Source organism: Lygodium microphyllum, chromosome 1, assembly GCF_053477565.2.
Source record: "Lygodium microphyllum isolate KBCC chromosome 1, Lygodium_microphyllum_v1.1.10, whole genome shotgun sequence".
NCBI classification, from domain to species: Eukaryota; Viridiplantae; Streptophyta; class Polypodiopsida; order Schizaeales; family Lygodiaceae; genus Lygodium; species Lygodium microphyllum.
Genome location: NC_141135.1, coordinates 11,944,285 through 11,959,272, shown reverse-complemented (window position 1 = coordinate 11,959,272; position 14,988 = coordinate 11,944,285).

Here is a 14,988-nt window from a genome sequence, read left to right as displayed (position 1 = left end):
GCAGCCCACGCTCCTTCATGCCATGAAAAATTGTTTTTTCCTCTTCTTTTCATGCCTCATAAATTTTGGGCCCCCAACCTCCCAAAGGTCATGCCCATTTTGGCCAACAAAAGTCCACCTCTTCAAATCTTGACCGTTTCTTGGCCATTTCCCCATCCGGACTCGGAATTGAGCTCTGAAAAATCCTAGGCATCCGGCTTAGCATCCGGCATTGGCCAGTAGCTCGTGTCAACCTGCACAACTGTCTGAAAAATTATGAAAAATCAACAAGTGTCGCTCGGGCACCTTTAAAGCACTTTGGTGCTTAAAATCGTCCTAGATCGAGCCGTTGCCTTTGACATTGGATATTTTTCCCTTGATATTCATAATTTTTAGCTATTTTTAAGCACTTTCCGACACCTAAATTCTTCTCACAATACTAATATATGTAGGGACTCCCTATGAGGAGTTTGAAAAGGGTTATCCATTGGAATATGAGCCATCTAAATGCAAATATTTAAATTAGAGGTTAGATCGGTGTGTAGCCTCCAGACACTCCTGGCCGTAAGGCCGTGGGGTATTTTGGTTGAGCATAGAGGTCTGGCTGGAGCCTTAGAGCCAGTATCAGGGCCGTTTTAGGTTCCAATAGATCAGTTAGCCCACTTCGAGTGGGGTTATAGTTCCCATAATTCAGGGACCCCTTAGCAAATCTGGTCGTCATGGCACAACCTATTGCAATCCTAGTAGAAATGTTGGAATTTCAAGCCTTAGAATTTCCTCTACCTATTTTTAATGGGTTAGCAGAGGAAGATGTGGAACTTCATATTAATGAGTTCCAAAAGTTAATGTTCAACTCTCGAATCCAAGATAAAGGATACTTGATGATGTTCTTTAATATGACTCTAAAAGGATGAGCTGTAGTATGGTATCACAGCCTAGAGGAGGAGGGTACCATAACTATGATTGATCTATTTTTTGTATCCTTTCGAAGAGAGTTTGCTCCTAAAAGGAGAGGTCAGTATTGAACACCTATTCTTAATGTAACACGTTAAGAACCTCACAAGAATACTCGAGGCTATGCCAAAAAACTGAAGGAAGTAGTTTGTAAGTTGCAAACTTGTATTATCATTCTAGTTGTTGCTTAGCTACAATACTTTTGCATGGGTTGGACTTTAACATCTAAGTGCAATTTAGTGTTTCTCTTGCTGACATTGATATGGCTATTACTTGAGTAGAGGAGGTAGAGTCACTATTACAAGTGACCTATATCTCTAGGGCAACTTGGAATTTGATTTTGGGTGCCGAATATACTTTGGGATTCACAAATAGAGGTCAAGGGACACCCAAGAGTACTTTCAATGTAAGAGGAAGCATGATTCAGAATGTGCCCATATTGCCAGGTCCTCCCAGTGTGACAATGCCTATGGTCAATCGAATAGCTACACCAAATATTAAAAGCCAAACCACAAATTCTAATGTTGTTCCAGGGAATCAACAGCAATTGATTTTCAATCAAGTGGTTAGGCGAATGGAATGATAGGCAGAAAATCATGGCAATGAGTCAAGTGCCTTGAATGTCCTTAACAAAGTTAAGGATATGATGAAGCATTATACTGACATGATCACCAAATAATATAGACAAATAGATGTTGATGTCAATTTCCTTAAAAAGTAGTAGAATTTGATAGGAAGTCACCGTGAAGAGGGTGCCCCCTTAAGATTCAATTGTAAGTGATGTGGTAGCCAACATTTCCCTAAGAATTGTTCAAATATTGAATGTGATATATGTGATAAGTCCAACCACTTAGCTAGTACTGTTGGAGCAAGATTAGCTCTCTCTAGCAAAAAAGTAAATGGCCAAGTACAATAAACCATCAAGCCCAAAGGGAATAATCTCTAGTAAGATGAGGGACCGAAATGAATACTACAAAGAGGGAAGGCTATTGTACAGGAGCTATCTAGTGGCAGTGGAGTCTGCCTTATTGAAGCTGTATGTGTCAATGGCACTAAAGCTTCTAATATACAGGTCATTACAATAGGTCGAAAGGGTAAAGACAAGGTAAAACCTATTGAGGAATATCCTAAACAAGATGATAAGGGGATAAGTCCTTAACCCTGATATGGAAGACATGCCTCTAAAAGCCATTGATAGTAAAATTAACCCCAAGAAGGATAAGTAATTTCCAAAGAAGAAGGAAAAAGCTACAAAAGAGGCCCCAAAGCATGTTCAAAGACCAAAGGAGAGAATGGTCTAGCGGGATATAAGAGCTATTGCTAACTATCATGAATTCTATTTAGCAAGTTCTCTTTGCGAGGTTAAGCCGAATGAAAATCTTGTGTAATTGATCAAGTTATCCCTAGGAGGCATAAAGAGTTTAAGAAGATTCTACACACTGGGTTTATCATGGATCCCTTGGGCATAGTGTGGGTAGGAGATGATTGGTATGAGCATGCTGAAAAGCATTATCCAAGGATAGTAGCATATGTTTATGGCATATTAGTGGAACATGCCATTGTGGACACTAGATCCTCCATCAATATTATGAGTTCAGAGTTGATGGAGAGGCTAGGGTTAGAGATCCAAAAAGATTCCTCCACGATTCTCTGAATGATTGATGATAATTTAAGGCAACCTGAAGGTTGCATCACTAAAGTCCACGTGACTGTTGCCAATGTGGAATGCATTTTGTACTTTAGGGTTATCAAGTTTGTGAGGCAGCCTAAATATCAAGTATTTCTAGGTAGGCGATCAATCTTACAAGTATACTATCAGGTTGATATACCTATTGTGGTCGCTTGATATTTGGTAGAGGTGCCTGACGTGTATTAGTAGATTCCTACCTTGAATCTCTTCAAAGTGAGAGAGTTCATTTATCCTCTATAGAGTTAGATATATTAGAGGATCTATCTACTGGTGGGACGTCATCAGAGGTGACAAATTCAACGAGGGGTCCACTAGAGAGTATATCTATCATATAACTTTAAATGAACCGATAGAGGCTTAAGATAAGATAAGAGCTGCGAACATAATTGAGCTAGACCTTGGGATGATGAATGGGTCCATGCTCAGCTTGGAAGAAAGGGAGAACAATGTATCCTTGATTCAAGAATTCCACGACATCTTTGCTTAGAGTTATGATGCGCTGAGAGGTATTCCTCCTAGCCTAGCTATTGATATCATTCTTGTAATTGAAGGTAGTTGTCCTATGTAAAAAAAAAAAGTAATGTGTAAACCTTTTGACTTAAGGGATTGGATATTCGATGAATTGATAAAATTACGAAAAGTTGACTTGATATTTTTGGTACAACACATAGACTGGTGTTCACCAATTGTAATCAAGAAGAAGAATAATAATCAAATTCAACTTTGCATAGATTTCAAAGAGCTTAATAAGCAGATGATTAAGGATTACTATACATTGCCATTCATTGATCAAATTGTAGATCAAATAACGGGTAGGAAAATCTATTCATTTATGGATTGCTTTGCTAGATATAAACAAATGGCTATTGTCAAGTAAGATAAGCTGAAAACTATTAGTATCTTCAATATCCTTGCATATCATGTCATGGCCTTTGGGTTATGTAATACACCTAGTTTTTGGCTACGAATAGTTGATGAGACTTTTGATGGAATCTCCCTAGAGGAGTTAAAAGTTTTCATTGATGATCTAGGGGCAACCACCATAAAGGATAGACAATTGATCATTTCAAGGAGATGTTTTAAGCATTGCATGTAATTTTGCATTGCTCTTAATCCACAAATGTATGTCTTTGGGATGCCCTATGGGTTGTAATTGGGTCATGTGGTTAGTGTGGCTAGTATTGTTAGCTGACCCTAAAAAGATACAGGTCATAGTCGTTATGAGCCTGCCACACACTCCAAAAGAGGTACACAGCTTTCTGTCACATCAGTGGGATATTATTAGAGATTTATCAACGTATTGGCAAAAAGAACGTTTCCATTGACGAGCCTATTATCTTTTAACTGTCTATTCAATTAGAGTGAAGCTTGTTAAGTATCTTTTGATTATGTGAAGTAGGAACTAGCGAAAGCACCAATCCTAAAAGCACCCAAAAGAGGTGAGGTCTTCTATATATTTTTAGCACCAATAATGCATAGTATCAGCTGCTAATTAGCCCAAATTTGGGAAGAGAAATGGTATCATCCAATTTCCTTTACTAGTCATAAATTGGGAATATTTGAGATTAATTATACTTATATGGTGAAATTGTGTCTTAGAATGGTTTTCATGATACAAATTTAGGCACTATATTCTCTATGAGAAGGTGGTATTTTTTATGAAGGCAAAGGAACTTAGACTATCGATGAACAAGTTGCAACCACCTAACCGTTTAGTAAAGTGGTTAAAACTTCCGCAGGAGTTTGCTTATGAGATTAAGAGTAAGCCACCAAAGCTACAAGGCATTGTAAAATGTCTTGTGGATTTTTGGGAGGCAAAGGAAATTCTGACTGAAGGAAGTGACATTGAAGGTTTATTCAAAATCGATACAGCTTCCATCCCTTTCTGGTATGTAGCTATAATGCATTATTATCTATCTATAGAAGAGGTTGTGGCTGCTCTATCAAAGTTTCAAAAGAGAAAGATTAAGTAGGAAGCACTGTGCTTTTTTATTATAGCGGGTGTCTTGTATCGGAAAGGTGTGGATGAGATTTATCATCGGTGTGTAATACCATATGAGGTACCATTTATTCTTGAGGAATGCCATTATTCAAGATGTGGGGGACATTTTGTTGGATGGCTTCCTACCTAGAAAGCTCTACGTGCTCAATATTGGTGGCCATTGATTTTCCAAGTTGCTTTCAATTATGTTAAGCGTTGTGATGTCTACCAAAGACACGATGCCAGAGAGAACAGTAAGCGACCACTGAATTCTATTCTAGTTGTGTTACCCTTCAAAAAATGGGGTATCAAGTTTGTTGGACCAATACACCCTTCATCAACTATGCGAAAACATTATATCATTGAAGCGAGACAGACTACTTTTCAAAGTGGTATGAAGCTCGAGCAATGATAAAGGATAATGCTTAGGAGATGAAATGTTTTATTATGGAGTAAATTTCCATTTTGGTCCACCTAAGGAGTTAGTGTCTCATTGAGGGACACACTTTTTGAATAAGGTTATAGTAGTCTTGATGGAATCTTTGAAGATTAAGGACAATAAAAACACCCCATATAATCTGCAAGCAAATGGTCAATTTGAGAGTATAAATAAACAGTTTGTAGGGATCTAATTATCTAAGATAGTGTCTGAAAGTTATGAGTCAGGTGGCAATTGATCACCTTCCTATTTTGTCATGGATGCATAGGATCGTTTATCATCATATTCATCAGACACCACTTGATATTCATGCAGGGGGTTAGCCAATAAACTGATGCATTTAGTGTAGGGCTAGAGGAGTCCTTAGTCGATCTTATGCTTCAGTAGAGTTATGTTGGGACAAAGGTTTTGTTTCAGTAGTACGTTGTTGAATGGTTGAATCATTTCCTTAGGCCAAGAGAGCCAATTATTCTACATGGAAGTGCTATATGTCATTAGGCCAAGAGAGCCATGTGTTTGTCTAGTGTGGGTGTTGTTAATGGTTTTTTTTTTAGTGTTGTGCTATATAGAGTCAACGAAACCTTGGGGAGTCTCTTGTTGCATAGAAGCTTCTCGTGGCCAAGTCTAGGTGATGTTTTTCCTTTACGAGTACTTTCTCTCTGTGCTATATGTGTTCATGTACTTGTGGGAAATTTTTTTTGAAACCGAAAATTAAGGCATGAAGTCTTAGGGTTAGGTTAGGTGTGTCTGAGGGAGGTTTGAGTAGTTTCCCACCTCCTATCAAGACAATGTCAAGTATTCTAAGAATTGTTTGGAGGGTAGTTCTAGTGATCATGTTCTGCTAGCCTTCTAGACAGTTGTTTCTAAGAGTTTTTGTTAGTAGTGAGGCAGCTAGAGAAGCCTACCAAAATAAAAGACGAGCAAATTTCGAATATACTTAGGATATAAAAATACAAAGGTGTGTAAAAAGGGGGTCTAACCCCTCAAATAGAAAAGGAAAAGAAAAAAAATCTGAAGAGTAGTTGATCACCACCTTGCAGAGGCCTGGTAGGTTCCTAGGGACAAGTCAAACCGATGCCTTGTCTTGCTAGGGGTGGCAACTAGCTGAAAAAATACTAAGGAAGGTTGGAGTAAAAGTAAAACTAAGCATAAAGAAAAGATTCTTAGGTACTGAGTTAAGACCTGAGGCCAATGCCCTATTCTCCTTGGGTCACTATGCTTAGCTCCCTTCTTTTTACATGCTTGAATATGGAGCTTAAAGGAAAAATATCATAAAATCAAAACATATGTTGATTTGACTATAGGAATCCTTGCCTAGTAGGAGTTCCTAGTCTAGTTGTCCTAAGTTGGTAGTTCAGGTCACCACTAGAATGACTTCTTTGACGGTTCTTCTTAGCCACTCTCTGTTGGAGCAATTGGTTAGCAACTTGCTCTTAATCTCTATCAGATTATACTGGGCCTATCCCTTATGGATCTTCATGTCTTAATTTGGTTAGGGGGTAGGGTGAGAGCTGCTCCTGTGCTTTGTTGAGTATTTTGTTTTGTGGCAACTTGATGCTCTTTATGATTGTTGTTTGTGCAAATTAGTTCATGGATTTGATGGGTTGAGTTGCCCTATCCCATGGTAGTCGCCAATGAGAGCCGATTTTTTTAGCCCGATTTAATGTGCAAAAAGTGGTCCAAGAGTTATAAAATAGTATTTTTTTAATGAAAAATACAATGGCTACAAATTGATGAGCTAGAGTTTTTCTAGATAGATTTCAACGTCAGGAACCCAATGCAAGTGTTCATTTGTAGATCAAAGTGCATTTGACTCCCCATTTAATCCCCGCAAGGTTTCACATTATAGAATAGCTACAGGATCCACGAGCAGGAAAGAGAGTGACAGAGGAGAGATTGATAGATTTCGATGCTAAGAAGCCAGCTGTATAGTTGGAGCACGATTCCAAGGACCGTTTGCATTCTCAACAGAGATGAAACCACTTTTACTAGGCTGTATGAACATGAAAAAGCTGAACCGATTAACTTCTATAAGGTTAATGATTAAGCTAAGGGCTAAATAGAAAAACGTTTTTCTAGCATGGAGAAGGAAGGGGACACTGTTTTTTAGCACCTTATCGATTGGAATATTGATGGCTTTTCAATTGGGCCAATTGATCAGAGATAGAAGGCATAACCCTCATCTACACATTAAGGGCTTCAATTTGACTGTATGCATGCATGATATGATGTGAGAAATGAAAATCTCATATTTCAGTCTCTTCTCTCCTCTTTCTCTCTCCTCTCTACACCTTGTTTCCATGGCTCAATCTATGTGAGAGAGGTGGGCTAATTTGAGAGATTTCAATTGGAAGATGATGCTGAGACATGATGGAGCATAGATCAATGTTTGGAGGAGAATTACTGGCTGTTAATGAGCGTCAGGAGCTTTCCAAATGTGAGATAGATGCGAGATAAAGCGTGATTTATGAGTAAGTGCTAAATTTTGCCATTTTATGATAAATTTTGATTGCAAATGGTTGAAAATGATTACTCTTGATTTTTAATGATCGGTTTGATGGGAAACATTAAGAAAATTAGCAAGAAGTGGTCATCTATTAATTTTTCTGTAAATACGTAAAACCCGTAAAATTACGGTTTTAAGGCAAAATCATGGATTTTGGGAGTTTTGATATGTTAATGGTGTTCGCATGGAATGAAATAAGAGATGCAAATAATTTTCAACAAATCTAATCAAGTCATACATAAAATTTAGGAAATATCAATATTTATTGATAAATAAATACAAAAAAATGTTAAAAATAGATTTTTTATGCTTTAAAAATAGGAAAAATAATAAATGTGTCCTTGGATGTATGGTATGGTGGAAGCATGACGTTTAGCCTCAGCTTAGCTCTATCTTTATGTTAAAGTGAGTATTTATCACTCTTTATGAAAAAAATACATCAAAATGCTCTCTAAACCTACCAACGAATGCATAACTCTAAACTGTAGAGAGAGAAGAGGGTAATAAGTACTGATTACATGTTGAATCTGATTTTTTCTAATGACTTTTCATATAGGATATGTGTGTTTTGAAAAATAAAAGGATTCTGTAGCACGAGCATGCTCAGTGTTGACACGCTATGCAACACAACAATTACACTTAGAATGAAAGCATGAAGAGAAATGGTTTCGTACTGTCACAATGTTATTTTAAATGAATAAAAATGGTTGAGCACTATAAATCATTCAGAGTTGCATTGCATTAAACACATGATATCATCCTAGATGCGTAGCAATTGTCTTCATAAACATTGACCCATGCTAAGAGTGAGGTATCCCAAGCCGTAAGGCAAGATATTCGTTTCCTTTGGGGAGTGTTATTTGTTATCTCCTACAACAATTGTTTAAAAGAGAGGATTATGTATCATACATACTTTATGTATTCACAACACATATTAGGGCTAATCACTAAGGTGTAAGAGAGCCGTACTAGTGTGGGGCCATGATAGTTAGTCGAGGGGTGCTCCCTGTGTTTGTTTTACGTGGTGGACAATGCCAATATGTATAGGGGCTCCCTGTGAGGACTTTGGGAAGGGTTATCTATTGGACTATGAGCCATATAGATGTAAATATTTAAATTAGAGGTTAGATTAGTGTGTAGCCTTTGGATGCTCTTGGTCGGGAGGCTGTGGGTTGTTTTGGTTGAGCATAGAGGCTTAAATATAGCCTTAGAGCCAGTGTCCAACCCATTTTAGGTATTGTCATATATTCACATATGTTACCACCTTAATCCAGAGGTCATTGAGGACAAGTCCATTGAGCTTGTCAAAATCTCAACTAACCAAAATTATATAGATCTAGTCACTAAAAGTCTGTTAGTAAAGTGCTTTACCTTCCTTAAGAAGCTAATGGGTGTTGGATGATATGACATATTTTCTCATCCTATTTTACATTATATACTATTTAGTTTGTTACTTTTTTAAAAAATTATTTTCTCACTAGAGATACATTTGTCTTTAAGTGGAAGGTTGTTGGGGGTACATGCACATGTGCCTAACCTACAGTGTATCCATTACACTAATAGTATCCACACAATTGTATAATTATAGATTGCAAGCACCTTAGGTAAGTTACTCACGAATATATGTGTGCATCACGTGGGTTCAAAATAAGAAATTTTTAAAATGCCATTTTTATACTTTTTTACATATATAAGGGTGTAATATAAAGGGGTTATTTACAAACTGAATAGAAAAGGGTTATGTTTTATTTAGAAAAAATTCATAGATAAGGATATTTATAAATAGACTGTAAATGCACGTGATGTAGAGGATACACATATAGTATCTTCCCTAAGGCAAGCACCCATCAACATCATTTCATTCTTTATTCTTTCAGTGACATTTAAAAAAGGGAAATCTGATCACACATTGTGACTCTTGGAATTCCCACATACGATATATTTCTCTCTCTTGCTCTCTTATTCTATTTTCCATAGCTCTTTCTTTGCTCTTGGTTCCAATTATTGCTTCCATTCGAGCTCTACCTTTCAACATGCCTATGCTCATACCTTTCTCTTGCATACTAAGGTCATAGAGGCTTGAGAATGAAAGGAGGGTATTTGTAGATAGTGGAGCTTTGTAAGAGTATCATTCATGCTTGAGAGAAGGCCATGCAAGTTAACTGCAAGTGGATCTTAGTATTCATGACGTGTGTGAGAGGCTACGCGAGAGATAGCTATCATAATTTGTGGTTGAAAATCTTGAATAAATAAGAGTGTATCCAAAGTCCTATTGTTGAGCTTGTGTAGTACAACGTGTTGGTTCCATTTTTGAGACTAAGGACACATCAATTACATAGTCGCTTGCATGCTTTACATGGTAAAATAGGAGTATAAAAAAACCAAGCATGGCATGTATCACCTTGCATCAACCCATATACTCATCTTAGCACAACCTACATAACTTTAAGTGCCACATTTAGGCACTTCGATGCACAATAGCATGAACTAGCATACACACTAGTGCATCCACTTAAGCACACCTCCTCTATGTGTAACCTAGTGCACATGAATTGGTACACTCTACTCAACACTATGTTCCACCATCAACATGGTCACATGTGGGCTTCAACTTTGAAGCTTAGATAGAGACCTAGACATATGATAAGAGAATACCTTAAGTCTAGCTAGAAGACTTTGCATTGGGTGAGACATAAATAATTGTAGATATGAAAGGGTCTCCCTTTAATGACATATGAAGGCAGTTAGGTTGATTGTCCAACCTACCATATTATGGACATCCACTAGGTTAGCCAAGGATATTAATATTCTCTTTATTATCAAGTGAGGGATAGCTTCTAGACCCATATCATGAAGGTCATTGGATTTCTTAGGCCCCCTAGCGCTTCTACAATCCTTGGACCCCAAACTAAGAGTTTATGATAATTTCCACATCCCACAATCTGATGCAGTGTACCTTGTGTTGCTACCAATATAACTATTCTATCTAACTCGTATGCTAGACCCCAACAAATCCCACCTCTTTCTTACCATTTGATCACATAGATCTCATTTGATATAAAGTTAGGACCCATTAACCAATATATATGCTCACATTAGGAAAAATGTGCACCCATGTTTAGGTCCTCTAAGAATTGCAAAACCATCATTTTTTTAAAAAAGGGGACCCATTGATAACTATATTTATTGTATCTCAAAACTATATCATATAGTATATCCTTGGAAAGGTCTTGATGAGAGGATTCTAATGCATGGTCTCTTGATAAAATATTAGTCTCAAATGCTCCATAAGAAAATCCTCACCCTCATTTTACTATATTCAATATTCCCTCAAATCCCAGAGAGCTTAAATGGCCCAAAAATGAATCTAGATCTTCTCTAATGTACATAAATTCTTTTACTAATTGATTATTGGTGGCACCTTATGAGAGCACCATCGATTATTGGTGGCACCTTATGAGAGTAGGATATTGATCATATTTAAGATCCCCCTCAATGTCCACTTGTAGGTAAACTATATCCTTATCCCAAAGCCAAGTCTTTGTGGACTTGAACCAAATTATTCACAAGAGCTTTAGTTAAGATATATAATCCATTATGTCCTTTTGGATAATGCAAAAGCTTTACTATCCCATTCTCGATCAAATCATGCACATGGTGATATTAGATATCTACATGCTTATGCATGAAACACTCGATTTTTTGTGATGGTGATGCAACTCTAATTGTGACATCTCAATATTTTTTGAATCTTCATCTTACACTCCCATATGACATAAGATCCTCCTAAACTATATTGCTTCACATGTAGCAAAAAAAGCTACCTTGTCCTTCGCTTTTTAGAAAACAATGCTACTATTGGTTGCTTCTAACTAATCAAGAGAAGTTTCATGAATGCAAAGAAAAATAGTAACTAGAAACTTACCACTTGGAATCATTTCTCCTACTTAGTCTAGGTAAAAATTTCCCACAAGAGAAGCTCTAGAGCTATATGTGATGCCATAATCAAGATTTCTCTTTAGTATATGAGTAGTCATACTTGAGCATTTCAATGATGCTAATGAGGTTTCTTTGAGAACTTGCTTAAAACACCAATGATGAGGCTAATATCTCAAATAGTTTTACACAAATAGATGAGATTGTCGATCAATCTCTTGTAATTTTTAATGTCTAAAAGTGATCATGTATCCTTAAAATAACTTTTCATTGACCTTCATAAGTATAGCTTTTACCCGCTACTCTTGGTCACGCCAAATGCATTCATGATCTCCCATGTATACTTCTTTTGAGAGATGAAGATTTTTCGACCTCTTACTAGACTTTAATTCCCAAAAAATAGTGCAATAAATCCAAGTCTAAACTCAAAGGTTTTCTAGTATGATGGATCATATCTCATAGTGACGTATAATAAGATGGTTGTCCAAATAAAGGACAATAACTACATACTCTTTACCATCCCTATAAACATACAAGCTAGCATTTGAGGTACATATTGGGAAATTTGAGATATATACAAGGTAGCATTTGAGGCTCATCTATTCCATGAGATCCTTGGTCCATATGTCTTTTTCTCGATAAACATAGATATAGGATTATTTCAATCATAGGACTAGACATGATTATAAGATGATAATATTTCTCCTCATCATCCACAATGATGCTTCTTGCCCCTTAAGAATAGGAATATCTATTGGGATAGGTTCACAGTAGACTACTTCTTTGCTTAATGATTAAGTGAAACAACTTGTATTTTGCTCCTTCACTATACATGTTTGCTTGAACACCACATCATGGCTCATTATGATCTTCTTTGCCTCTTGGTCATAGAAATTGCAAGCCTTTTAATTATTACTATAATATAAAAAGATACATTTAGTGATTTTTTAATTTAAATTATTCCACTTATCCTTTGAAACATGTGCACAACAGTCACATCCAGAAGTTCTAAAACATAATATAAATGGTTTTTTGCCAATGTAGGCCTCATCTAGTTATTTTTCCTTGAGAGCCTTTGTATAGCTCCAATTGAAAATGTAGATTGTATTATTAATAACTTCTATCCAAAAGTGGTCAAACAATGCCTTGCCCTTTCAGAATGCATTATGCTATTTTCACAATGATGCAATTTTGGTATTCAACAATACATTCTATTGAGGTATATGAGGCTTCGTTAATTGAAACTTGATCCCTTCGTTTTTATAAAGTCTTTAAACTCCTTTGAGTTGAAATCACCACCACTATCTATTCTTAATTTCTTTAGAAATTTTCCTATTTAATTGTCAACAAGTTTTAGTCATTCTTTAAACTTACTAAAAGCTCTTCAGTCTCGTCAAAAAGGAATTATACATACATTTTCATGTTATAGTCATTATGTTGATCAACATGAAATTAGAAGATTCCCCATAAGGCTTGTGCCCAAGGAGTCCTCCTTATGTAACATATAAGATACCATGTGAGTTCAAAGGAAATGATATTTTATTTAGTAAAGTTGACAAGATTATATTTAGAAAAGGGATCCTTTAATTGTAATTTGAAAAATATTGAAATTTGGCACAAACACATTGGACATGCAAATGTACAAAGGCTTAAATTAATGCAGTCCAAAGGGTTAGCTACAGGTTTGCCTACATTTAGAATTGCAGAATTTCATAAGGTATGTGAAGCATGTCAATTTGCTAAGCAGGCAAGACAACCCTTTGCAGAGATGTAAGCAGAAATATCCTTGATGTTGTGAATACAGATATTTGGGGGCCTACACAAAATGTATCTCTTGGAGGCAGTTCATGTTGAGAATCAGCAATCACACTCACTAAACAGCCTCTTTGTACGGAGCTTCAGGGTCAAGGATATGCAGGCTAATATATCCCATATGCACAATGGTGCCTACTGCAGTTTCCTACTTTCCTATAAAGCATTGTACTTTCTTCCTTTTCTTAATGCAATGATAGTACTCTTTTCTTTTCAGTGAAGTGTCAATGTCATTGTCCACATACAGAAGATTGTGTTTATGAGTCCAAGTCTCAATCTTGGAACCTAATTCACTTGTGTAACAAACAATGTCTTTATCTTCTCCATCATGAGTCCACACTTCTCCTTCCATCCACCATAAATCACTGCCATGCTCTAGATCCCGCATTTCTCACATGGTATTAGAGCCCAGTCGGGCTTGGCTCAGCTCGGCTTAGCTCTCCTCTACTCTCTCTCAGCTCATGTTAATATCTGGTCAGCTTAGTTCCATCTCATGACTTCATCTCCCAACTCTATCCTCACTGAAGCTTCCATGGCAGCCATAGCTAGCAGCACCCTGTCAGATTGAGCTGCTTATATCTCACTCCACAGGTCAAATCTCTTGGAGCTTCCTTCTGGAAAAGTATTCTCCAACTCACAAAGCTTCCCTGTATCACATCACAAATGGCAAAGAGAAGAAACCTCAAGACGTAGACCTTGCAACTACTTGGCAAAAGAATGATGACAGAGCCCAGGCCATTATCAAACTGGAGCTAGACGACAGTTATATCCACCATGTGGATAATTGTGAGACCTCACAGGATACATGGAAGAGACTTGACACCCTATTCGGTGCACAATATAAATCATCAAAGTATGGTCTCCTGATTGAGTTCTTCAGGCTTAAAATGAAGTCCAGCACATCACTTGCCACACATCTCAATTACATGGAATAACTCCTAACCCAACTTGCAGGAATCAACATTAAAATGGATGAAGATGTTTACATCGGTGTTCTACTTAAGAGTTTGCCTCCTGAATATAATAATGTATCAACAAATTTAATCAACATGCCAAATCCTGAACTTGTTGATATCTAGGCATCACTGTTAGAAGAGGAAAAGAAGCTAAAAACTAAGGAAGAACCAAGTACCTCTAGAGATGAGCATGCATTATATGTTGACAACAGGTACAAAGGCAAGAAGGATCAGCTCTTCTGTGACTTCTGCAAAAGGATTGGACACACCGAGAAGTTCTGCCACGCAAGAAAGAGATCCCAAAAGGGCTATCTAGTCACAGTCAAAGAAGAAGAAGAAAATGAAGCAAAGGAAGAAGATGATGAAGATGAAGACCACCAGGATCGGAAGGACAAGACTCATCAGTCCTTCTACTCTCATAACTCTGATAGATTGTTTTAAAAGCCTTGTACTTCCTTGCCCTAATGCTTCCTACCATAAGATTTGTAAACTCCTTATGTAACTTGGCATTACAGTCCCTGTACACTTTGTGAGGCCCCTGTTACAGCCTCTGGATGTCCATCATGTTTTGGTGCCTACACTTCGCCTTTTCTGCAACAGCCTCTGGTATCTACCATGTTTGTGGTGTGCCCACACTTTGCAAGTGGTTCTCATTGCAGCCTCTACACACTTTGTGCCTTTCTAGTTGTGATTGAGGAGGGGTGTTGAGAATCAGCAATCACACTCACTAAACAG